This window comes from Anomaloglossus baeobatrachus, unplaced genomic scaffold (genome assembly GCF_048569485.1).
Source record: "Anomaloglossus baeobatrachus isolate aAnoBae1 unplaced genomic scaffold, aAnoBae1.hap1 Scaffold_463, whole genome shotgun sequence".
Taxonomy (NCBI): Eukaryota; Metazoa; Chordata; class Amphibia; order Anura; family Aromobatidae; genus Anomaloglossus; species Anomaloglossus baeobatrachus.
Genome location: NW_027443971.1, coordinates 216,418 through 240,810, shown reverse-complemented (window position 1 = coordinate 240,810; position 24,393 = coordinate 216,418). Strand labels below are relative to the sequence as shown.

General features: G+C 46.3%; 15 non-coding genes across 15 annotated transcripts; all 15 read right to left on the bottom strand.

Moving 5' to 3' along the window:
* Window positions 1-909: 909 nt before the first annotated feature.
* Window positions 910-1,100, bottom strand: LOC142280820 (U2 spliceosomal RNA). Its single transcript, XR_012743012.1, has one exon. It is a non-coding gene; the product is annotated as a U2 spliceosomal RNA (small nuclear RNA).
* A 1,387-nt stretch (window positions 1,101-2,487) lies between these two features.
* Window positions 2,488-2,678, bottom strand: LOC142280819 (U2 spliceosomal RNA). The gene has a single exon (XR_012743011.1). It is a non-coding gene; the product is annotated as a U2 spliceosomal RNA (small nuclear RNA).
* Window positions 2,679-4,065: 1,387 nt separating this feature from the next.
* Window positions 4,066-4,256, bottom strand: LOC142280818 (U2 spliceosomal RNA). Its single transcript, XR_012743010.1, has one exon. It is a non-coding gene; the product is annotated as a U2 spliceosomal RNA (small nuclear RNA).
* Window positions 4,257-5,643: 1,387 nt separating this feature from the next.
* Window positions 5,644-5,834, bottom strand: LOC142280817 (U2 spliceosomal RNA). The gene has a single exon (XR_012743009.1). It is a non-coding gene; the product is annotated as a U2 spliceosomal RNA (small nuclear RNA).
* A 1,387-nt stretch (window positions 5,835-7,221) lies between these two features.
* LOC142280816 (U2 spliceosomal RNA) lies at window positions 7,222-7,412 on the bottom strand. Its single transcript, XR_012743008.1, has one exon. It is a non-coding gene; the product is annotated as a U2 spliceosomal RNA (small nuclear RNA).
* Window positions 7,413-8,799: 1,387 nt separating this feature from the next.
* On the bottom strand, window positions 8,800-8,990 carry LOC142280815 (U2 spliceosomal RNA). Its single transcript, XR_012743007.1, has one exon. It is a non-coding gene; the product is annotated as a U2 spliceosomal RNA (small nuclear RNA).
* Window positions 8,991-10,377: 1,387 nt separating this feature from the next.
* On the bottom strand, window positions 10,378-10,568 carry LOC142280814 (U2 spliceosomal RNA). The gene has a single exon (XR_012743006.1). It is a non-coding gene; the product is annotated as a U2 spliceosomal RNA (small nuclear RNA).
* Window positions 10,569-11,956: 1,388 nt separating this feature from the next.
* Window positions 11,957-12,147, bottom strand: LOC142280813 (U2 spliceosomal RNA). The gene has a single exon (XR_012743005.1). It is a non-coding gene; the product is annotated as a U2 spliceosomal RNA (small nuclear RNA).
* Window positions 12,148-13,534: 1,387 nt separating this feature from the next.
* On the bottom strand, window positions 13,535-13,725 carry LOC142280811 (U2 spliceosomal RNA). Its single transcript, XR_012743003.1, has one exon. It is a non-coding gene; the product is annotated as a U2 spliceosomal RNA (small nuclear RNA).
* A 1,387-nt stretch (window positions 13,726-15,112) lies between these two features.
* LOC142280810 (U2 spliceosomal RNA) lies at window positions 15,113-15,303 on the bottom strand. The gene has a single exon (XR_012743002.1). It is a non-coding gene; the product is annotated as a U2 spliceosomal RNA (small nuclear RNA).
* A 1,387-nt stretch (window positions 15,304-16,690) lies between these two features.
* On the bottom strand, window positions 16,691-16,881 carry LOC142280809 (U2 spliceosomal RNA). The gene has a single exon (XR_012743001.1). It is a non-coding gene; the product is annotated as a U2 spliceosomal RNA (small nuclear RNA).
* Window positions 16,882-18,268: 1,387 nt separating this feature from the next.
* On the bottom strand, window positions 18,269-18,459 carry LOC142280808 (U2 spliceosomal RNA). Its single transcript, XR_012743000.1, has one exon. It is a non-coding gene; the product is annotated as a U2 spliceosomal RNA (small nuclear RNA).
* Window positions 18,460-19,846: 1,387 nt separating this feature from the next.
* Window positions 19,847-20,037, bottom strand: LOC142280807 (U2 spliceosomal RNA). The gene has a single exon (XR_012742999.1). It is a non-coding gene; the product is annotated as a U2 spliceosomal RNA (small nuclear RNA).
* Window positions 20,038-21,424: 1,387 nt separating this feature from the next.
* LOC142280806 (U2 spliceosomal RNA) lies at window positions 21,425-21,615 on the bottom strand. Its single transcript, XR_012742998.1, has one exon. It is a non-coding gene; the product is annotated as a U2 spliceosomal RNA (small nuclear RNA).
* A 1,387-nt stretch (window positions 21,616-23,002) lies between these two features.
* Window positions 23,003-23,193, bottom strand: LOC142280805 (U2 spliceosomal RNA). Its single transcript, XR_012742997.1, has one exon. It is a non-coding gene; the product is annotated as a U2 spliceosomal RNA (small nuclear RNA).
* Between the last annotated feature and the right edge of the window lie 1,200 nt (window positions 23,194-24,393).

The following is a 24,393-nucleotide window of genomic DNA, read 5'->3' as shown; positions in this document are numbered from 1 at the left end:
ACTAGCCCACCCTCCCACCCAAAGAACAACTTCTTCTGCGCAGCTTGTTTTCTAGGCAGCAGCGCTATTGTGATGTCATCGGGGGGCATTGTGACAAGCCGCCAGTGTTCCGTCTCTTCATGTTGTGCACAGTTCAAACGGAAAATACATCAACAGGCAGACTACAGAAAAGCTTACTATCAAAGGTTAGAGGGGGGCTTTCTCAGAGGGCTTTTTACAGTTTTTCTATTCCCAATTAGCCGTTTAAGTGTACTTATTGAAAGTAGTAATTCTTTCATAGGCCGCCCTTTCTTAGTATTTGACGTTCCTTATATTGCGGTATGAGGCTTCGCAGTAGGTTGCAAACATTCATCACCCATGACTGTCCCCAATTGAGCTCAGAAGCTCAATGTCTATCATGACCTCTCTTTTAGAATGTCCAAGAGCAAGCAAACTATTCCTCCAGGAGAGGGCGCCAACAGACTACTAAAGAGATCATCATTACTCAAAGAAAACCCCAAAAACCAATGCATGATAGGAATAAACAGGTAACTTTCTTTGGAGTGGAAGCGGAGAGATCGCACCAGATGCCAATTCTAGATGTTATCACACCTGTGGTCACTGCAGCAGCAGGTGAATCCACTTTGTCCAAAAGGGATCTATTCCATTCAATTGCAAATGATCTAGATAAGACAGAGAACTGCAGCACGGGGACATAGCCGAGTTGGTCAGGTTGAGTGGTGATGAGTTTGCTATTTGGATGAATAAAGAAAGTCAAAAGTGTGAAAGATAAAAAACAAAAGGAGGAAGTGTGAAAAGTGAATGGGCCAAATTGAGGTGCATATGAAGACGTATGCTTTCTTCCAATTCATTAAATCGGGCTAATATGAATCAGGTGAATTGAGTTCTGCTTTTGGAAACTGGGTTAAGAAGGGGTGCACCGTTCCTGGAGGTACTGCAATACCAGGTCAATGCGTGGAGTGGACAGAGCAAGCTCTTTTTCCATCTCCCTGTTCTAAAAATCCATTTAATATATGGTCCCCAGATAGGGGACGTATCAGATATTAAACTGATAAGAACAGATACTACACTTGATCTTAGCCAAAAGGCCGAGAAGCGATAACCAGAATTGGTTTGGGCCTCGAGTGGCACCCTGGCCTATGCCGGACACATCTTAGGGAGAGAGAGCGAGAGGGAGACAAACCCACGCCTACACAAGACATTTTGTCACCCAAGCCAACCCTTGAAAAGGCTGCTTTGCAGAGCCAAAACAAGAAGAATGGTGCGTTTTGCAGCCGCCGCCCACTGCAATGAATCTGAATAACTCCTCCTTTAGGGCGCAAGCAACTCCCCTCCCCCTTGCAGTCTTTCCAATTCACGATACAAAAAGACGGACAGGACAGGTTGCCTGACTTTCCGTCACTGCCACCCTTTGCCATCCTTACCCGTAGAAAGCCCTTTCATCATCCCCAAACCCTAATCTTTTCCCTTTCCTTCCCAGCCCCCAAACCCTGCCCTCTGTACCTTTCTCACCACCCGCTTCCCTTCTCCTGTCATCCCCCTACCACCCGGGAAAAAAAGAGATTGCCCCCTCCTTCCACTAGCCCACCCTCCCACCCAAAGAACAACTTCTTCTGCGCAGCTTGTTTTCTAGGCAGCAGCGCTATTGTGATGTCATCGGGGGGCATTGTGACAAGCCGCCAGTGTTCCGTCTCTTCATGTTGTGCACAGTTCAAACGGAAAATACATCAACAGGCAGACTACAGAAAAGCTTACTATCAAAGGTTAGAGGGGGGCTTTCTCAGAGGGCTTTTTACAGTTTTTCTATTCCCAATTAGCCGTTTAAGTGTACTTATTGAAAGTAGTAATTCTTTCATAGGCCGCCCTTTCTTAGTATTTGACGTTCCTTATATTGCGGTATGAGGCTTCGCAGTAGGTTGCAAACATTCATCACCCATGACTGTCCCCAATTGAGCTCAGAAGCTCAATGTCTATCATGACCTCTCTTTTAGAATGTCCAAGAGCAAGCAAACTATTCCTCCAGGAGAGGGCGCCAACAGACTACTAAAGAGATCATCATTACTCAAAGAAAACCCCAAAAACCAATGCATGATAGGAATAAACAGGTAACTTTCTTTGGAGTGGAAGCGGAGAGATCGCACCAGATGCCAATTCTAGATGTTATCACACCTGTGGTCACTGCAGCAGCAGGTGAATCCACTTTGTCCAAAAGGGATCTATTCCATTCAATTGCAAATGATCTAGATAAGACAGAGAACTGCAGCACGGGGACATAGCCGAGTTGGTCAGGTTGAGTGGTGATGAGTTTGCTATTTGGATGAATAAAGAAAGTCAAAAGTGTGAAAGATAAAAAACAAAAGGAGGAAGTGTGAAAAGTGAATGGGCCAAATTGAGGTGCATATGAAGACGTATGCTTTCTTCCAATTCATTAAATCGGGCTAATATGAATCAGGTGAATTGAGTTCTGCTTTTGGAAACTGGGTTAAGAAGGGGTGCACCGTTCCTGGAGGTACTGCAATACCAGGTCAATGCGTGGAGTGGACAGAGCAAGCTCTTTTTCCATCTCCCTGTTCTAAAAATCCATTTAATATATGGTCCCCAGATAGGGGACGTATCAGATATTAAACTGATAAGAACAGATACTACACTTGATCTTAGCCAAAAGGCCGAGAAGCGATAACCAGAATTGGTTTGGGCCTCGAGTGGCACCCTGGCCTATGCCGGACACATCTTAGGGAGAGAGAGCGAGAGGGAGACAAACCCACGCCTACACAAGACATTTTGTCACCCAAGCCAACCCTTGAAAAGGCTGCTTTGCAGAGCCAAAACAAGAAGAATGGTGCGTTTTGCAGCCGCCGCCCACTGCAATGAATCTGAATAACTCCTCCTTTAGGGCGCAAGCAACTCCCCTCCCCCTTGCAGTCTTTCCAATTCACGATACAAAAAGACGGACAGGACAGGTTGCCTGACTTTCCGTCACTGCCACCCTTTGCCATCCTTACCCGTAGAAAGCCCTTTCATCATCCCCAAACCCTAATCTTTTCCCTTTCCTTCCCAGCCCCCAAACCCTGCCCTCTGTACCTTTCTCACCACCCGCTTCCCTTCTCCTGTCATCCCCCTACCACCCGGGAAAAAAAGAGATTGCCCCCTCCTTCCACTAGCCCACCCTCCCACCCAAAGAACAACTTCTTCTGCGCAGCTTGTTTTCTAGGCAGCAGCGCTATTGTGATGTCATCGGGGGGCATTGTGACAAGCCGCCAGTGTTCCGTCTCTTCATGTTGTGCACAGTTCAAACGGAAAATACATCAACAGGCAGACTACAGAAAAGCTTACTATCAAAGGTTAGAGGGGGGCTTTCTCAGAGGGCTTTTTACAGTTTTTCTATTCCCAATTAGCCGTTTAAGTGTACTTATTGAAAGTAGTAATTCTTTCATAGGCCGCCCTTTCTTAGTATTTGACGTTCCTTATATTGCGGTATGAGGCTTCGCAGTAGGTTGCAAACATTCATCACCCATGACTGTCCCCAATTGAGCTCAGAAGCTCAATGTCTATCATGACCTCTCTTTTAGAATGTCCAAGAGCAAGCAAACTATTCCTCCAGGAGAGGGCGCCAACAGACTACTAAAGAGATCATCATTACTCAAAGAAAACCCCAAAAACCAATGCATGATAGGAATAAACAGGTAACTTTCTTTGGAGTGGAAGCGGAGAGATCGCACCAGATGCCAATTCTAGATGTTATCACACCTGTGGTCACTGCAGCAGCAGGTGAATCCACTTTGTCCAAAAGGGATCTATTCCATTCAATTGCAAATGATCTAGATAAGACAGAGAACTGCAGCACGGGGACATAGCCGAGTTGGTCAGGTTGAGTGGTGATGAGTTTGCTATTTGGATGAATAAAGAAAGTCAAAAGTGTGAAAGATAAAAAACAAAAGGAGGAAGTGTGAAAAGTGAATGGGCCAAATTGAGGTGCATATGAAGACGTATGCTTTCTTCCAATTCATTAAATCGGGCTAATATGAATCAGGTGAATTGAGTTCTGCTTTTGGAAACTGGGTTAAGAAGGGGTGCACCGTTCCTGGAGGTACTGCAATACCAGGTCAATGCGTGGAGTGGACAGAGCAAGCTCTTTTTCCATCTCCCTGTTCTAAAAATCCATTTAATATATGGTCCCCAGATAGGGGACGTATCAGATATTAAACTGATAAGAACAGATACTACACTTGATCTTAGCCAAAAGGCCGAGAAGCGATAACCAGAATTGGTTTGGGCCTCGAGTGGCACCCTGGCCTATGCCGGACACATCTTAGGGAGAGAGAGCGAGAGGGAGACAAACCCACGCCTACACAAGACATTTTGTCACCCAAGCCAACCCTTGAAAAGGCTGCTTTGCAGAGCCAAAACAAGAAGAATGGTGCGTTTTGCAGCCGCCGCCCACTGCAATGAATCTGAATAACTCCTCCTTTAGGGCGCAAGCAACTCCCCTCCCCCTTGCAGTCTTTCCAATTCACGATACAAAAAGACGGACAGGACAGGTTGCCTGACTTTCCGTCACTGCCACCCTTTGCCATCCTTACCCGTAGAAAGCCCTTTCATCATCCCCAAACCCTAATCTTTTCCCTTTCCTTCCCAGCCCCCAAACCCTGCCCTCTGTACCTTTCTCACCACCCGCTTCCCTTCTCCTGTCATCCCCCTACCACCCGGGAAAAAAAGAGATTGCCCCCTCCTTCCACTAGCCCACCCTCCCACCCAAAGAACAACTTCTTCTGCGCAGCTTGTTTTCTAGGCAGCAGCGCTATTGTGATGTCATCGGGGGGCATTGTGACAAGCCGCCAGTGTTCCGTCTCTTCATGTTGTGCACAGTTCAAACGGAAAATACATCAACAGGCAGACTACAGAAAAGCTTACTATCAAAGGTTAGAGGGGGGCTTTCTCAGAGGGCTTTTTACAGTTTTTCTATTCCCAATTAGCCGTTTAAGTGTACTTATTGAAAGTAGTAATTCTTTCATAGGCCGCCCTTTCTTAGTATTTGACGTTCCTTATATTGCGGTATGAGGCTTCGCAGTAGGTTGCAAACATTCATCACCCATGACTGTCCCCAATTGAGCTCAGAAGCTCAATGTCTATCATGACCTCTCTTTTAGAATGTCCAAGAGCAAGCAAACTATTCCTCCAGGAGAGGGCGCCAACAGACTACTAAAGAGATCATCATTACTCAAAGAAAACCCCAAAAACCAATGCATGATAGGAATAAACAGGTAACTTTCTTTGGAGTGGAAGCGGAGAGATCGCACCAGATGCCAATTCTAGATGTTATCACACCTGTGGTCACTGCAGCAGCAGGTGAATCCACTTTGTCCAAAAGGGATCTATTCCATTCAATTGCAAATGATCTAGATAAGACAGAGAACTGCAGCACGGGGACATAGCCGAGTTGGTCAGGTTGAGTGGTGATGAGTTTGCTATTTGGATGAATAAAGAAAGTCAAAAGTGTGAAAGATAAAAAACAAAAGGAGGAAGTGTGAAAAGTGAATGGGCCAAATTGAGGTGCATATGAAGACGTATGCTTTCTTCCAATTCATTAAATCGGGCTAATATGAATCAGGTGAATTGAGTTCTGCTTTTGGAAACTGGGTTAAGAAGGGGTGCACCGTTCCTGGAGGTACTGCAATACCAGGTCAATGCGTGGAGTGGACAGAGCAAGCTCTTTTTCCATCTCCCTGTTCTAAAAATCCATTTAATATATGGTCCCCAGATAGGGGACGTATCAGATATTAAACTGATAAGAACAGATACTACACTTGATCTTAGCCAAAAGGCCGAGAAGCGATAACCAGAATTGGTTTGGGCCTCGAGTGGCACCCTGGCCTATGCCGGACACATCTTAGGGAGAGAGAGCGAGAGGGAGACAAACCCACGCCTACACAAGACATTTTGTCACCCAAGCCAACCCTTGAAAAGGCTGCTTTGCAGAGCCAAAACAAGAAGAATGGTGCGTTTTGCAGCCGCCGCCCACTGCAATGAATCTGAATAACTCCTCCTTTAGGGCGCAAGCAACTCCCCTCCCCCTTGCAGTCTTTCCAATTCACGATACAAAAAGACGGACAGGACAGGTTGCCTGACTTTCCGTCACTGCCACCCTTTGCCATCCTTACCCGTAGAAAGCCCTTTCATCATCCCCAAACCCTAATCTTTTCCCTTTCCTTCCCAGCCCCCAAACCCTGCCCTCTGTACCTTTCTCACCACCCGCTTCCCTTCTCCTGTCATCCCCCTACCACCCGGGAAAAAAAGAGATTGCCCCCTCCTTCCACTAGCCCACCCTCCCACCCAAAGAACAACTTCTTCTGCGCAGCTTGTTTTCTAGGCAGCAGCGCTATTGTGATGTCATCGGGGGGCATTGTGACAAGCCGCCAGTGTTCCGTCTCTTCATGTTGTGCACAGTTCAAACGGAAAATACATCAACAGGCAGACTACAGAAAAGCTTACTATCAAAGGTTAGAGGGGGGCTTTCTCAGAGGGCTTTTTACAGTTTTTCTATTCCCAATTAGCCGTTTAAGTGTACTTATTGAAAGTAGTAATTCTTTCATAGGCCGCCCTTTCTTAGTATTTGACGTTCCTTATATTGCGGTATGAGGCTTCGCAGTAGGTTGCAAACATTCATCACCCATGACTGTCCCCAATTGAGCTCAGAAGCTCAATGTCTATCATGACCTCTCTTTTAGAATGTCCAAGAGCAAGCAAACTATTCCTCCAGGAGAGGGCGCCAACAGACTACTAAAGAGATCATCATTACTCAAAGAAAACCCCAAAAACCAATGCATGATAGGAATAAACAGGTAACTTTCTTTGGAGTGGAAGCGGAGAGATCGCACCAGATGCCAATTCTAGATGTTATCACACCTGTGGTCACTGCAGCAGCAGGTGAATCCACTTTGTCCAAAAGGGATCTATTCCATTCAATTGCAAATGATCTAGATAAGACAGAGAACTGCAGCACGGGGACATAGCCGAGTTGGTCAGGTTGAGTGGTGATGAGTTTGCTATTTGGATGAATAAAGAAAGTCAAAAGTGTGAAAGATAAAAAACAAAAGGAGGAAGTGTGAAAAGTGAATGGGCCAAATTGAGGTGCATATGAAGACGTATGCTTTCTTCCAATTCATTAAATCGGGCTAATATGAATCAGGTGAATTGAGTTCTGCTTTTGGAAACTGGGTTAAGAAGGGGTGCACCGTTCCTGGAGGTACTGCAATACCAGGTCAATGCGTGGAGTGGACAGAGCAAGCTCTTTTTCCATCTCCCTGTTCTAAAAATCCATTTAATATATGGTCCCCAGATAGGGGACGTATCAGATATTAAACTGATAAGAACAGATACTACACTTGATCTTAGCCAAAAGGCCGAGAAGCGATAACCAGAATTGGTTTGGGCCTCGAGTGGCACCCTGGCCTATGCCGGACACATCTTAGGGAGAGAGAGCGAGAGGGAGACAAACCCACGCCTACACAAGACATTTTGTCACCCAAGCCAACCCTTGAAAAGGCTGCTTTGCAGAGCCAAAACAAGAAGAATGGTGCGTTTTGCAGCCGCCGCCCACTGCAATGAATCTGAATAACTCCTCCTTTAGGGCGCAAGCAACTCCCCTCCCCCTTGCAGTCTTTCCAATTCACGATACAAAAAGACGGACAGGACAGGTTGCCTGACTTTCCGTCACTGCCACCCTTTGCCATCCTTACCCGTAGAAAGCCCTTTCATCATCCCCAAACCCTAATCTTTTCCCTTTCCTTCCCAGCCCCCAAACCCTGCCCTCTGTACCTTTCTCACCACCCGCTTCCCTTCTCCTGTCATCCCCCTACCACCCGGGAAAAAAAGAGATTGCCCCCTCCTTCCACTAGCCCACCCTCCCACCCAAAGAACAACTTCTTCTGCGCAGCTTGTTTTCTAGGCAGCAGCGCTATTGTGATGTCATCGGGGGGCATTGTGACAAGCCGCCAGTGTTCCGTCTCTTCATGTTGTGCACAGTTCAAACGGAAAATACATCAACAGGCAGACTACAGAAAAGCTTACTATCAAAGGTTAGAGGGGGGCTTTCTCAGAGGGCTTTTTACAGTTTTTCTATTCCCAATTAGCCGTTTAAGTGTACTTATTGAAAGTAGTAATTCTTTCATAGGCCGCCCTTTCTTAGTATTTGACGTTCCTTATATTGCGGTATGAGGCTTCGCAGTAGGTTGCAAACATTCATCACCCATGACTGTCCCCAATTGAGCTCAGAAGCTCAATGTCTATCATGACCTCTCTTTTAGAATGTCCAAGAGCAAGCAAACTATTCCTCCAGGAGAGGGCGCCAACAGACTACTAAAGAGATCATCATTACTCAAAGAAAACCCCAAAAACCAATGCATGATAGGAATAAACAGGTAACTTTCTTTGGAGTGGAAGCGGAGAGATCGCACCAGATGCCAATTCTAGATGTTATCACACCTGTGGTCACTGCAGCAGCAGGTGAATCCACTTTGTCCAAAAGGGATCTATTCCATTCAATTGCAAATGATCTAGATAAGACAGAGAACTGCAGCACGGGGACATAGCCGAGTTGGTCAGGTTGAGTGGTGATGAGTTTGCTATTTGGATGAATAAAGAAAGTCAAAAGTGTGAAAGATAAAAAACAAAAGGAGGAAGTGTGAAAAGTGAATGGGCCAAATTGAGGTGCATATGAAGACGTATGCTTTCTTCCAATTCATTAAATCGGGCTAATATGAATCAGGTGAATTGAGTTCTGCTTTTGGAAACTGGGTTAAGAAGGGGTGCACCGTTCCTGGAGGTACTGCAATACCAGGTCAATGCGTGGAGTGGACAGAGCAAGCTCTTTTTCCATCTCCCTGTTCTAAAAATCCATTTAATATATGGTCCCCAGATAGGGGACGTATCAGATATTAAACTGATAAGAACAGATACTACACTTGATCTTAGCCAAAAGGCCGAGAAGCGATAACCAGAATTGGTTTGGGCCTCGAGTGGCACCCTGGCCTATGCCGGACACATCTTAGGGAGAGAGAGCGAGAGGGAGACAAACCCACGCCTACACAAGACATTTTGTCACCCAAGCCAACCCTTGAAAAGGCTGCTTTGCAGAGCCAAAACAAGAAGAATGGTGCGTTTTGCAGCCGCCGCCCACTGCAATGAATCTGAATAACTCCTCCTTTAGGGCGCAAGCAACTCCCCTCCCCCTTGCAGTCTTTCCAATTCACGATACAAAAAGACGGACAGGACAGGTTGCCTGACTTTCCGTCACTGCCACCCTTTGCCATCCTTACCCGTAGAAAGCCCTTTCATCATCCCCAAACCCTAATCTTTTCCCTTTCCTTCCCAGCCCCCAAACCCTGCCCTCTGTACCTTTCTCACCACCCGCTTCCCTTCTCCTGTCATCCCCCTACCACCCGGGAAAAAAAGAGATTGCCCCCTCCTTCCACTAGCCCACCCTCCCACCCAAAGAACAACTTCTTCTGCGCAGCTTGTTTTCTAGGCAGCAGCGCTATTGTGATGTCATCGGGGGGCATTGTGACAAGCCGCCAGTGTTCCGTCTCTTCATGTTGTGCACAGTTCAAACGGAAAATACATCAACAGGCAGACTACAGAAAAGCTTACTATCAAAGGTTAGAGGGGGGCTTTCTCAGAGGGCTTTTTACAGTTTTTCTATTCCCAATTAGCCGTTTAAGTGTACTTATTGAAAGTAGTAATTCTTTCATAGGCCGCCCTTTCTTAGTATTTGACGTTCCTTATATTGCGGTATGAGGCTTCGCAGTAGGTTGCAAACATTCATCACCCATGACTGTCCCCAATTGAGCTCAGAAGCTCAATGTCTATCATGACCTCTCTTTTAGAATGTCCAAGAGCAAGCAAACTATTCCTCCAGGAGAGGGCGCCAACAGACTACTAAAGAGATCATCATTACTCAAAGAAAACCCCAAAAACCAATGCATGATAGGAATAAACAGGTAACTTTCTTTGGAGTGGAAGCGGAGAGATCGCACCAGATGCCAATTCTAGATGTTATCACACCTGTGGTCACTGCAGCAGCAGGTGAATCCACTTTGTCCAAAAGGGATCTATTCCATTCAATTGCAAATGATCTAGATAAGACAGAGAACTGCAGCACGGGGACATAGCCGAGTTGGTCAGGTTGAGTGGTGATGAGTTTGCTATTTGGATGAATAAAGAAAGTCAAAAGTGTGAAAGATAAAAAACAAAAGGAGGAAGTGTGAAAAGTGAATGGGCCAAATTGAGGTGCATATGAAGACGTATGCTTTCTTCCAATTCATTAAATCGGGCTAATATGAATCAGGTGAATTGAGTTCTGCTTTTGGAAACTGGGTTAAGAAGGGGTGCACCGTTCCTGGAGGTACTGCAATACCAGGTCAATGCGTGGAGTGGACAGAGCAAGCTCTTTTTCCATCTCCCTGTTCTAAAAATCCATTTAATATATGGTCCCCAGATAGGGGACGTATCAGATATTAAACTGATAAGAACAGATACTACACTTGATCTTAGCCAAAAGGCCGAGAAGCGATAACCAGAATTGGTTTGGGCCTCGAGTGGCACCCTGGCCTATGCCGGACACATCTTAGGGAGAGAGAGCGAGAGGGAGACAAACCCACGCCTACACAAGACATTTTGTCACCCAAGCCAACCCTTGAAAAGGCTGCTTTGCAGAGCCAAAACAAGAAGAATGGTGCGTTTTGCAGCCGCCGCCCACTGCAATGAATCTGAATAACTCCTCCTTTAGGGCGCAAGCAACTCCCCTCCCCCTTGCAGTCTTTCCAATTCACGATACAAAAAGACGGACAGGACAGGTTGCCTGACTTTCCGTCACTGCCACCCTTTGCCATCCTTACCCGTAGAAAGCCCTTTCATCATCCCCAAACCCTAATCTTTTCCCTTTCCTTCCCAGCCCCCAAACCCTGCCCTCTGTACCTTTCTCACCACACCGCTTCCCTTCTCCTGTCATCCCCCTACCACCCGGGAAAAAAAGAGATTGCCCCCTCCTTCCACTAGCCCACCCTCCCACCCAAAGAACAACTTCTTCTGCGCAGCTTGTTTTCTAGGCAGCAGCGCTATTGTGATGTCATCGGGGGGCATTGTGACAAGCCGCCAGTGTTCCGTCTCTTCATGTTGTGCACAGTTCAAACGGAAAATACATCAACAGGCAGACTACAGAAAAGCTTACTATCAAAGGTTAGAGGGGGGCTTTCTCAGAGGGCTTTTTACAGTTTTTCTATTCCCAATTAGCCGTTTAAGTGTACTTATTGAAAGTAGTAATTCTTTCATAGGCCGCCCTTTCTTAGTATTTGACGTTCCTTATATTGCGGTATGAGGCTTCGCAGTAGGTTGCAAACATTCATCACCCATGACTGTCCCCAATTGAGCTCAGAAGCTCAATGTCTATCATGACCTCTCTTTTAGAATGTCCAAGAGCAAGCAAACTATTCCTCCAGGAGAGGGCGCCAACAGACTACTAAAGAGATCATCATTACTCAAAGAAAACCCCAAAAACCAATGCATGATAGGAATAAACAGGTAACTTTCTTTGGAGTGGAAGCGGAGAGATCGCACCAGATGCCAATTCTAGATGTTATCACACCTGTGGTCACTGCAGCAGCAGGTGAATCCACTTTGTCCAAAAGGGATCTATTCCATTCAATTGCAAATGATCTAGATAAGACAGAGAACTGCAGCACGGGGACATAGCCGAGTTGGTCAGGTTGAGTGGTGATGAGTTTGCTATTTGGATGAATAAAGAAAGTCAAAAGTGTGAAAGATAAAAAACAAAAGGAGGAAGTGTGAAAAGTGAATGGGCCAAATTGAGGTGCATATGAAGACGTATGCTTTCTTCCAATTCATTAAATCGGGCTAATATGAATCAGGTGAATTGAGTTCTGCTTTTGGAAACTGGGTTAAGAAGGGGTGCACCGTTCCTGGAGGTACTGCAATACCAGGTCAATGCGTGGAGTGGACAGAGCAAGCTCTTTTTCCATCTCCCTGTTCTAAAAATCCATTTAATATATGGTCCCCAGATAGGGGACGTATCAGATATTAAACTGATAAGAACAGATACTACACTTGATCTTAGCCAAAAGGCCGAGAAGCGATAACCAGAATTGGTTTGGGCCTCGAGTGGCACCCTGGCCTATGCCGGACACATCTTAGGGAGAGAGAGCGAGAGGGAGACAAACCCACGCCTACACAAGACATTTTGTCACCCAAGCCAACCCTTGAAAAGGCTGCTTTGCAGAGCCAAAACAAGAAGAATGGTGCGTTTTGCAGCCGCCGCCCACTGCAATGAATCTGAATAACTCCTCCTTTAGGGCGCAAGCAACTCCCCTCCCCCTTGCAGTCTTTCCAATTCACGATACAAAAAGACGGACAGGACAGGTTGCCTGACTTTCCGTCACTGCCACCCTTTGCCATCCTTACCCGTAGAAAGCCCTTTCATCATCCCCAAACCCTAATCTTTTCCCTTTCCTTCCCAGCCCCCAAACCCTGCCCTCTGTACCTTTCTCACCACCCGCTTCCCTTCTCCTGTCATCCCCCTACCACCCGGGAAAAAAAGAGATTGCCCCCTCCTTCCACTAGCCCACCCTCCCACCCAAAGAACAACTTCTTCTGCGCAGCTTGTTTTCTAGGCAGCAGCGCTATTGTGATGTCATCGGGGGGCATTGTGACAAGCCGCCAGTGTTCCGTCTCTTCATGTTGTGCACAGTTCAAACGGAAAATACATCAACAGGCAGACTACAGAAAAGCTTACTATCAAAGGTTAGAGGGGGGCTTTCTCAGAGGGCTTTTTACAGTTTTTCTATTCCCAATTAGCCGTTTAAGTGTACTTATTGAAAGTAGTAATTCTTTCATAGGCCGCCCTTTCTTAGTATTTGACGTTCCTTATATTGCGGTATGAGGCTTCGCAGTAGGTTGCAAACATTCATCACCCATGACTGTCCCCAATTGAGCTCAGAAGCTCAATGTCTATCATGACCTCTCTTTTAGAATGTCCAAGAGCAAGCAAACTATTCCTCCAGGAGAGGGCGCCAACAGACTACTAAAGAGATCATCATTACTCAAAGAAAACCCCAAAAACCAATGCATGATAGGAATAAACAGGTAACTTTCTTTGGAGTGGAAGCGGAGAGATCGCACCAGATGCCAATTCTAGATGTTATCACACCTGTGGTCACTGCAGCAGCAGGTGAATCCACTTTGTCCAAAAGGGATCTATTCCATTCAATTGCAAATGATCTAGATAAGACAGAGAACTGCAGCACGGGGACATAGCCGAGTTGGTCAGGTTGAGTGGTGATGAGTTTGCTATTTGGATGAATAAAGAAAGTCAAAAGTGTGAAAGATAAAAAACAAAAGGAGGAAGTGTGAAAAGTGAATGGGCCAAATTGAGGTGCATATGAAGACGTATGCTTTCTTCCAATTCATTAAATCGGGCTAATATGAATCAGGTGAATTGAGTTCTGCTTTTGGAAACTGGGTTAAGAAGGGGTGCACCGTTCCTGGAGGTACTGCAATACCAGGTCAATGCGTGGAGTGGACAGAGCAAGCTCTTTTTCCATCTCCCTGTTCTAAAAATCCATTTAATATATGGTCCCCAGATAGGGGACGTATCAGATATTAAACTGATAAGAACAGATACTACACTTGATCTTAGCCAAAAGGCCGAGAAGCGATAACCAGAATTGGTTTGGGCCTCGAGTGGCACCCTGGCCTATGCCGGACACATCTTAGGGAGAGAGAGCGAGAGGGAGACAAACCCACGCCTACACAAGACATTTTGTCACCCAAGCCAACCCTTGAAAAGGCTGCTTTGCAGAGCCAAAACAAGAAGAATGGTGCGTTTTGCAGCCGCCGCCCACTGCAATGAATCTGAATAACTCCTCCTTTAGGGCGCAAGCAACTCCCCTCCCCCTTGCAGTCTTTCCAATTCACGATACAAAAAGACGGACAGGACAGGTTGCCTGACTTTCCGTCACTGCCACCCTTTGCCATCCTTACCCGTAGAAAGCCCTTTCATCATCCCCAAACCCTAATCTTTTCCCTTTCCTTCCCAGCCCCCAAACCCTGCCCTCTGTACCTTTCTCACCACCCGCTTCCCTTCTCCTGTCATCCCCCTACCACCCGGGAAAAAAAGAGATTGCCCCCTCCTTCCACTAGCCCACCCTCCCACCCAAAGAACAACTTCTTCTGCGCAGCTTGTTTTCTAGGCAGCAGCGCTATTGTGATGTCATCGGGGGGCATTGTGACAAGCCGCCAGTGTTCCGTCTCTTCATGTTGTGCACAGTTCAAACGGAAAATACATCAACAGGCAGACTACAGAAAAGCTTACTATCAAAGGTTAGAGGGGGGCTTTCTCAGAGGGCTTTTTACAGTTTTTCTATTCCCAATTAGCCGTTTAAGTGTACTTATTGAAAGTAGTAATTCTTTCATAGGCCGCCCTTTCTTAGTATTTGACGTTCCTTATATTGCGGTATGAGGCTTCGCAGTAGGTTGCAAACATTCATCACCCATGACTGTCCCCAATTGAGCTCAGAAGCTCAATGTCTATCATGACCTCTCTTTTAGAATGTCCAAGAGCAAGCAAACTATTCCTCCAGGAGAGGGCGCCAACAGACTACTAAAGAGATCATCATTACTCAAAGAAAACCCCAAAAACCAATGCATGATAGGAATAAACAGGTAACTTTCTTTGGAGTGGAAGCGGAGAGATCGCACCAGATGCCAATTCTAGATGTTATCACACCTGTGGTCACTGCAGCAGCAGGTGAATCCACTTTGTCCAAAAGGGATCTATTCCATTCAATTGCAAATGATCTAGATAAGACAGAGAACTGCAGCACGGGGACATAGCCGAGTTGGTCAGGTTGAGTGGTGATGAGTTTGCTATTTGGATGAATAAAGAAAGTCAAAAGTGTGAAAGATAAAAAACAAAAGGAGGAAGTGTGAAAAGTGAATGGGCCAAATTGAGGTGCATATGAAGACGTATGCTTTCTTCCAATTCATTAAATCGGGCTAATATGAATCAGGTGAATTGAGTTCTGCTTTTGGAAACTGGGTTAAGAAGGGGTGCACCGTTCCTGGAGGTACTGCAATACCAGGTCAATGCGTGGAGTGGACAGAGCAAGCTCTTTTTCCATCTCCCTGTTCTAAAAATCCATTTAATATATGGTCCCCAGATAGGGGACGTATCAGATATTAAACTGATAAGAACAGATACTACACTTGATCTTAGCCAAAAGGCCGAGAAGCGATAACCAGAATTGGTTTGGGCCTCGAGTGGCACCCTGGCCTATGCCGGACACATCTTAGGGAGAGAGAGCGAGAGGGAGACAAACCCACGCCTACACAAGACATTTTGTCACCCAAGCCAACCCTTGAAAAGGCTGCTTTGCAGAGCCAAAACAAGAAGAATGGTGCGTTTTGCAGCCGCCGCCCACTGCAATGAATCTGAATAACTCCTCCTTTAGGGCGCAAGCAACTCCCCTCCCCCTTGCAGTCTTTCCAATTCACGATACAAAAAGACGGACAGGACAGGTTGCCTGACTTTCCGTCACTGCCACCCTTTGCCATCCTTACCCGTAGAAAGCCCTTTCATCATCCCCAAACCCTAATCTTTTCCCTTTCCTTCCCAGCCCCCAAACCCTGCCCTCTGTACCTTTCTCACCACCCGCTTCCCTTCTCCTGTCATCCCCCTACCACCCGGGAAAAAAAGAGATTGCCCCCTCCTTCCACTAGCCCACCCTCCCACCCAAAGAACAACTTCTTCTGCGCAGCTTGTTTTCTAGGCAGCAGCGCTATTGTGATGTCATCGGGGGGCATTGTGACAAGCCGCCAGTGTTCCGTCTCTTCATGTTGTGCACAGTTCAAACGGAAAATACATCAACAGGCAGACTACAGAAAAGCTTACTATCAAAGGTTAGAGGGGGGCTTTCTCAGAGGGCTTTTTACAGTTTTTCTATTCCCAATTAGCCGTTTAAGTGTACTTATTGAAAGTAGTAATTCTTTCATAGGCCGCCCTTTCTTAGTATTTGACGTTCCTTATATTGCGGTATGAGGCTTCGCAGTAGGTTGCAAACATTCATCACCCATGACTGTCCCCAATTGAGCTCAGAAGCTCAATGTCTATCATGACCTCTCTTTTAGAATGTCCAAGAGCAAGCAAACTATTCCTCCAGGAGAGGGCGCCAACAGACTACTAAAGAGATCATCATTACTCAAAGAAAACCCCAAAAACCAATGCATGATAGGAATAAACAGGTAACTTTCTTTGGAGTGGAAGCGGAGAGATCGCACCAGATGCCAATTCTAGATGTTATCACACCTGTGGTCACTGCAGCAGCAGGTGAATCCACTTTGTCCAAAAGGGATCTATTCCATTCAATTGCAAATGATCTAGATAAGACAGAGAACTGCAGCACGGGGACATAGCCGAGTTGGTCAGGTTGAGTGGTGATGAGTTTGCTATTTGGATGAATAAAGAAAGTCAAAAGTGTGAAAGATAAAAAACAAAAGGAGGAAGTGTGAAAAGTGAATGGGCCAAATTGAGGTGCATATGAAGACGTATGCTTTCTTCCAATTCATTAAATCGGGCTAATATGAATCAGGTGAATTGAGTTCTGCTTTTGGAAACTGGGTTAAGAAGGGGTGCACCGTTCCTGGAGGTACTGCAATACCAGGTCAATGCGTGGAGTGGACAGAGCAAGCTCTTTTTCCATCTCCCTGTTCTAAAAATCCATTTAATATATGGTCCCCAGATAGGGGACGTATCAGATATTAAACTGATAAGAACAGATACTACACTTGATCTTAGCCAAAAGGCCGAGAAGCGATAACCAGAATTGGTTTGGGCCTCGAGTGGCACCCTGGCCTATGCCGGACACATCTTAGGGAGAGAGAGCGAGAGGGAGACAAACCCACGCCTACACAAGACATTTTGTCACCCAAGCCAACCCTTGAAAAGGCTGCTTTGCAGAGCCAAAACAAGAAGAATGGTGCGTTTTGCAGCCGCCGCCCACTGCAATGAATCTGAATAACTCCTCCTTTAGGGCGCAAGCAACTCCCCTCCCCCTTGCAGTCTTTCCAATTCACGATACAAAAAGACGGACAGGACAGGTTGCCTGACTTTCCGTCACTGCCACCCTTTGCCATCCTTACCCGTAGAAAGCCCTTTCATCATCCCCAAACCCTAATCTTTTCCCTTTCCTTCCCAGCCCCCAAACCCTGCCCTCTGTACCTTTCTCACCACCCGCTTCCCTTCTCCTGTCATCCCCCTACCACCCGGGAAAAAAAGAGATTGCCCCCTCCTTCCACTAGCCCACCCTCCCACCCAAAGAACAACTTCTTCTGCGCAGCTTGTTTTCTAGGCAGCAGCGCTATTGTGATGTCATCGGGGGGCATTGTGACAAGCCGCCAGTGTTCCGTCTCTTCATGTTGTGCACAGTTCAAACGGAAAATACATCAACAGGCAGACTACAGAAAAGCTTACTATCAAAGGTTAGAGGGGGGCTTTCTCAGAGGGCTTTTTACAGTTTTTCTATTCCCAATTAGCCGTTTAAGTGTACTTATTGAAAGTAGTAATTCTTTCATAGGCCGCCCTTTCTTAGTATTTGACGTTCCTTATATTGCGGTATGAGGCTTCGCAGTAGGTTGCAAACATTCATCACCCATGACTGTCCCCAATTGAGCTCAGAAGCTCAATGTCTATCATGACCTCTCTTTTAGAATGTCCAAGAGCAAGCAAACTATTCCTCCAGGAGAGGGCGCCAACAGACTACTAAAGAGATCATCATTACTCAAAGAAAACCCCAAAAACCAATGCATGATAGGAATAAACAGGTAACTTTCTTTGGAGTGGAAGCGGAGAGATCGCACCAGATGCCAATTCTAGATGTTATCACACCTGTGGTCACTGCAGCAGCAGGTGAATCCACTTTGTCCAAAAGGGATCTATTCCATTCAATTGCAAATGATCTAGATAAGACAGAGAACTGCAGCACGGGGACATAGCCGAGTTGGTCAGGTTGAGTGGTGATGAGTTTGCTATTTGGATGAATAAAGAAAGTCAAAAGTGTGAAAGATAAAAAACAAAAGGAGGAAGTGTGAAAAGTGAATGGGCCAAATTGAGGTGCATATGAAGACGTATGCTTTCTTCCAATTCATTAAATCGGGCTAATATGAATCAGGTGAATTGAGTTCTGCTTTTGGAAACTGGGTTAAGAAGGGGTGCACCGTTCCTGGAGGTACTGCAATACCAGGTCAATGCGTGGAGTGGACAGAGCAAGCTCTTTTTCCATCTCCCTGTTCTAAAAATCCATTTAATATATGGTCCCCAGATAGGGGACGTATCAGATATTAAACTGATAAGAACAGATACTACACTTGATCTTAGCCAAAAGGCCGAGAAGCGATAACCAGAATTGGTTTGGGCCTCGAGTGGCACCCTGGCCTATGCCGGACACATCTTAGGGAGAGAGAGCGAGAGGGAGACAAACCCACGCCTACACAAGACATTTTGTCACCCAAGCCAACCCTTGAAAAAGCTGCTTTGCAGAGCCAAAACAAGAAGAATGGTGCGTTTTGCAGCCGCCGCCCACTGCAATGAATCTGAATAACTCCTCCTTTAGGGCGCAAGCAACTCCCCTCCCCCTTGCAGTCTTTCCAATTCACGATACAAAAAGACGGACAGGACAGGTTGCCTGACTTTCCGTCACTGCCACCCTTTGCCATCCTTACCCGTAGAAAGCCCTTTCATCATCCCCAAACCCTAATCTTTTCCCTTTCCTTCCCAGCCCCCAAACCCTGCCCTCTGTACCTTTCTCACCACCCGCTTCCCTTCTCCTGTCATCCCCCTACCACCCGGGAAAAAAAGAGATTGCCCCCTCCTTCCACTAGCCCACCCTCCCACCCAAAGAACAACTTCTTCTGCGCAGCTTGTTTTCTAGGCAGCAGCGCTATTGTGATGTCATCGGGGGGCATTGTGACAAGCCGCCAGTGTTCCGTCTCTTCATGTTGTGCACAGTTCAAACGGAAAATACATCAACAGGCAGACTACAGAAAAGCTTACTATCAAAGGTTAGAGGGGGGCTTTCTCAGAGGGCTTTTTACAGTTTTTCTATTCCCAATTAGCCGTTTAAGTGTACTTATTGAAAGTAGTAATTCTTTCATAGGCCGCCCTTTCTTAGTATTTGACGTTCCTTATATTGCGGTATGAGGCTTCGCAGTAGGTTGCAAACATTCATCACCCATGACTGTCCCCAATTGAGCTCAGAAGCTCAATGTCTATCATGACCTCTCTTTTAGAATGTCCAAGAGCAAGCAAACTATTCCTCCAGGAGAGGGCGCCAACAGACTACTAAAGAGATCATCATTACTCAAAGAAAACCCCAAAAACCAATGCATGATAGGAATAAACAGGTAACTTTCTTTGGAGTGGAAGCGGAGAGATCGCACCAGATGCCAATTCTAGATGTTATCACACCTGTGGTCACTGCAGCAGCAGGTGAATCCACTTTGTCCAAAAGGGATCTATTCCATTCAATTGCAAATGATCTAGATAAGACAGAGAACTGCAGCACGGGGACATAGCCGAGTTGGTCAGGTTGAGTGGTGATGAGTTTGCTATTTGGATGAATAAAGAAAGTCAAAAGTGTGAAAGATAAAAAACAAAAGGAGGAAGTGTGAAAAGTGAATGGGCCAAATTGAGGTGCATATGAAGACGTATGCTTTCTTCCAATTCATTAAATCGGGCTAATATGAATCAGGTGAATTGAGTTCTGCTTTTGGAAACTGGGTTAAGAAGGGGTGCACCGTTCCTGGAGGTACTGCAATACCAGGTCAATGCGTGGAGTGGACAGAGCAAGCTCTTTTTCCATCTCCCTGTTCTAAAAATCCATTTAATATATGGTCCCCAGATAGGGGACGTATCAGATATTAAACTGATAAGAACAGATACTACACTTGATCTTAGCCAAAAGGCCGAGAAGCGATAACCAGAATTGGTTTGGGCCTCGAGTGGCACCCTGGCCTATGCCGGACACATCTTAGGGAGAGAGAGCGAGAGGGAGACAAACCCACGCCTACACAAGACATTTTGTCACCCAAGCCAACCCTTGAAAAGGCTGCTTTGCAGAGCCAAAACAAGAAGAATGGTGCGTTTTGCAGCCGCCGCCCACTGCAATGAATCTGAATAACTCCTCCTTTAGGGCGCAAGCAACTCCCCTCCCCCTTGCAGTCTTTCCAATTCACGATACAAAAAGACGGACAGGACAGGTTGCCTGACTTTCCGTCACTGCCACCCTTTGCCATCCTTACCCGTAGAAAGCCCTTTCATCATCCCCAAACCCTAATCTTTTCCCTTTCCTTCCCAGCCCCCAAACCCTGCCCTCTGTACCTTTCTCACCACCCGCTTCCCTTCTCCTGTCATCCCCCTACCACCCGGGAAAAAAAGAGATTGCCCCCTCCTTCCACTAGCCCACCCTCCCACCCAAAGAACAACTTCTTCTGCGCAGCTTGTTTTCTAGGCAGCAGCGCTATTGTGATGTCATCGGGGGGCATTGTGACAAGCCGCCAGTGTTCCGTCTCTTCATGTTGTGCACAGTTCAAACGGAAAATACATCAACAGGCAGACTACAGAAAAGCTTACTATCAAAGGTTAGAGGGGGGCTTTCTCAGAGGGCTTTTTACAGTTTTTCTATTCCCAATTAGCCGTTTAAGTGTACTTATTGAAAGTAGTAATTCTTTCATAGGCCGCCCTTTCTTAGTATTTGACGTTCCTTATATTGCGGTATGAGGCTTCGCAGTAGGTTGCAAACATTCATCACCCATGACTGTCCCCAATTGAGCTCAGAAGCTCAATGTCTATCATGACCTCTCTTTTAGAATGTCCAAGAGCAAGCAAACTATTCCTCCAGGAGAGGGCGCCAACAGACTACTAAAGAGATCATCATTACTCAAAGAAAACCCCAAAAACCAATGCATGATAGGAATAAACAGGTAACTTTCTTTGGAGTGGAAGCGGAGAGATCGCACCAGATGCCAATTCTAGATGTTATCACACCTGTGGTCACTGCAGCAGCAGGTGAATCCACTTTGTCCAAAAGGGATCTATTCCATTCAATTGCAAATGATCTAGATAAGACAGAGAACTGCAGCACGGGGACATAGCCGAGTTGGTCAGGTTGAGTGGTGATGAGTTTGCTATTTGGATGAATAAAGAAAGTCAAAAGTGTGAAAGATAAAAAACAAAAGGAGGAAGTGTGAAAAGTGAATGGGCCAAATTGAGGTGCATATGAAGACGTATGCTTTCTTCCAATTCATTAAATCGGGCTAATATGAATCAGGTGAATTGAGTTCTGCTTTTGGAAACTGGGTTAAGAAGGGGTGCACCGTTCCTGGAGGTACTGCAATACCAGGTCAATGCGTGGAGTGGACAGAGCAAGCTCTTTTTCCATCTCCCTGTTCTAAAAATCCATTTAATATATGGTCCCCAGATAGGGGACGTATCAGATATTAAACTGATAAGAACAGATACTACACTTGATCTTAGCCAAAAGGCCGAGAAGCGATAACCAGAATTGGTTTGGGCCTCGAGTGGCACCCTGGCCTATGCCGGACACATCTTAGGGAGAGAGAGCGAGAGGGAGACAAACCCACGCCTACACAAGACATTTTGTCACCCAAGCCAACCCTTGAAAAGGCTGCTTTGCAGAGCCAAAACAAGAAGAATGGTGCGTTTTGCAGCCGCCGCCCACTGCAATGAATCTGAATAACTCCTCCTTTAGGGCGCAAGCAACTCCCCTCCCCCTTGCAGTCTTTCCAATTCACGATACAAAAAGACGGACAGGACAGGTTGCCTGACTTTCCGTCACTGCCACCCTTTGCCATCCTTACCCGTAGAAAGCCCTTTCATCATCCCCAAACCCTAATCTTTTCCCTTTCCTTCCCAGCCCCCAAACCCTGCCCTCTGTACCTTTCTCACCACCCGCTTCCCTTCTCCTGTCATCCCCCTACCACCCGGGAAAAAAAGAGATTGCCCCCTCCTTCCACTAGCCCACCCTCCCACCCAAAGAACAACTTCTTCTGCGCAGCTTGTTTTCTAGGCAGCAGCGCTATTGTGATGTCATCGGGGGGCATTGTGACAAGCCGCCAGTGTTCCGTCTCTTCATGTTGTGCACAGTTCAAACGGAAAATACATCAACAGGCAGACTACAGAAAAGCTTACTATCAAAGGTTAGAGGGGGGCTTTCTCAGAGGGCTTTTTACAGTTTTTCTATTCCCAATTAGCCGTTTAAGTGTACTTATTGAAAGTAGTAATTCTTTCATAGGCCGCCCTTTCTTAGTATTTGACGTTCCTTATATTGCGGTATGAGGCTTCGCAGTAGGTTGCAAACATTCATCACCCATGACTGTCCCCAATTGAGCTCAGAAGCTCAATGTCTATCATGACCTCTCTTTTAGAATGTCCAAGAGCAAGCAAACTATTCCTCCAGGAGAGGGCGCCAACAGACTACTAAAGAGATCATCATTACTCAAAGAAAACCCCAAAAACCAATGCATGATAGGAATAAACAGGTAACTTTCTTTGGAGTGGAAGCGGAGAGATCGCACCAGATGCCAATTCTAGATGTTATCACACCTGTGGTCACTGCAGCAGCAGGTGAATCCACTTTGTCCAAAAGGGATCTATTCCATTCAATTGCAAATGATCTAGATAAGACAGAGAACTGCAGCACGGGGACATAGCCGAGTTGGTCAGGTTGAGTGGTGATGAGTTTGCTATTTGGATGAATAAAGAAAGTCAAAAGTGTGAAAGATAAAAAACAAAAGGAGGAAGTGTGAAAAGTGAATGGGCCAAATTGAGGTGCATATGAAGACGTATGCTTTCTTCCAATTCATTAAATCGGGCTAATATGAATCAGGTGAATTGAGTTCTGCTTTTGGAAACTGGGTTAAGAAGGGGTGCACCGTTCCTGGAGGTACTGCAATACCAGGTCAATGCGTGGAGTGGACAGAGCAAGCTCTTTTTCCATCTCCCTGTTCTAAAAATCCATTTAATATATGGTCCCCAGATAGGGGACGTATCAGATATTAAACTGATAAGAACAGATACTACACTTGATCTTAGCCAAAAGGCCGAGAAGCGATAACCAGAATTGGTTTGGGCCTCGAGTGGCACCCTGGCCTATGCCGGACACATCTTAGGGAGAGAGAGCGAGAGGGAGACAAACCCACGCCTACACAAGACATTTTGTCACCCAAGCCAACCCTTGAAAAGGCTGCTTTGCAGAGCCAAAACAAGAAGAATGGTGCGTTTTGCAGCCGCCGCCCACTGCAATGAATCTGAATAACTCCTCCTTTAGGGCGCAAGCAACTCCCCTCCCCCTTGCAGTCTTTCCAATTCACGATACAAAAAGACGGACAGGACAGGTTGCCTGACTTTCCGTCACTGCCACCCTTTGCCATCCTTACCCGTAGAAAGCCCTTTCATCATCCCCAAACCCTAATCTTTTCCCTTTCCTTCCCAGCCCCCAAACCCTGCCCTCTGTACCTTTCTCACCACCCGCTTCCCTTCTCCTGTCATCCCCCTACCACCCGGGAAAAAAAGAGATTGCCCCCTCCTTCCACTAGCCCACCCTCCCACCCAAAGAACAACTTCTTCTGCGCAGCTTGTTTTCTAGGCAGCAGCGCTATTGTGATGTCATCGGGGGGCATTGTGACAAGCCGCCAGTGTTCCGTCTCTTCATGTTGTGCACAGTTCAAACGGAAAATACATCAACAGGCAGACTACAGAAAAGCTTACTATCAAAGGTTAGAGGGGGGCTTTCTCAGAGGGCTTTTTACAGTTTTTCTATTCCCAATTAGCCGTTTAAGTGTACTTATTGAAAGTAGTAATTCTTTCATAGGCCGCCCTTTCTTAGTATTTGACGTTCCTTATATTGCGGTATGAGGCTTCGCAGTAGGTTGCAAACATTCATCACCCATGACTGTGCCCAATTGAGCTCAGAAGCTCAATGTCTATCATGACCTCTCTTTTAGAATGTCCAAGAGCAAGCAAACTATTCCTCCAGGAGAGGGCGCCAACAGACTACTAAAGAGATCATCATTACTCAAAGAAAACCCCAAAAACCAATGCATGATAGGAATAAACAGGTAACTTTCTTTGGAGTGGAAGCGGAGAGATCGCACCAGATGCCAATTCTAGATGTTATCACACCTGTGGTCACTGCAGCAGCAGGTGAATCCACTTTGTCCAAAAGGGATCTATTCCATTCAATTGCAAATGATCTAGATAAGACAGAGAACTGCAGCACGGGGACATAGCCGAGTTGGTCAGGTTGAGTGGTG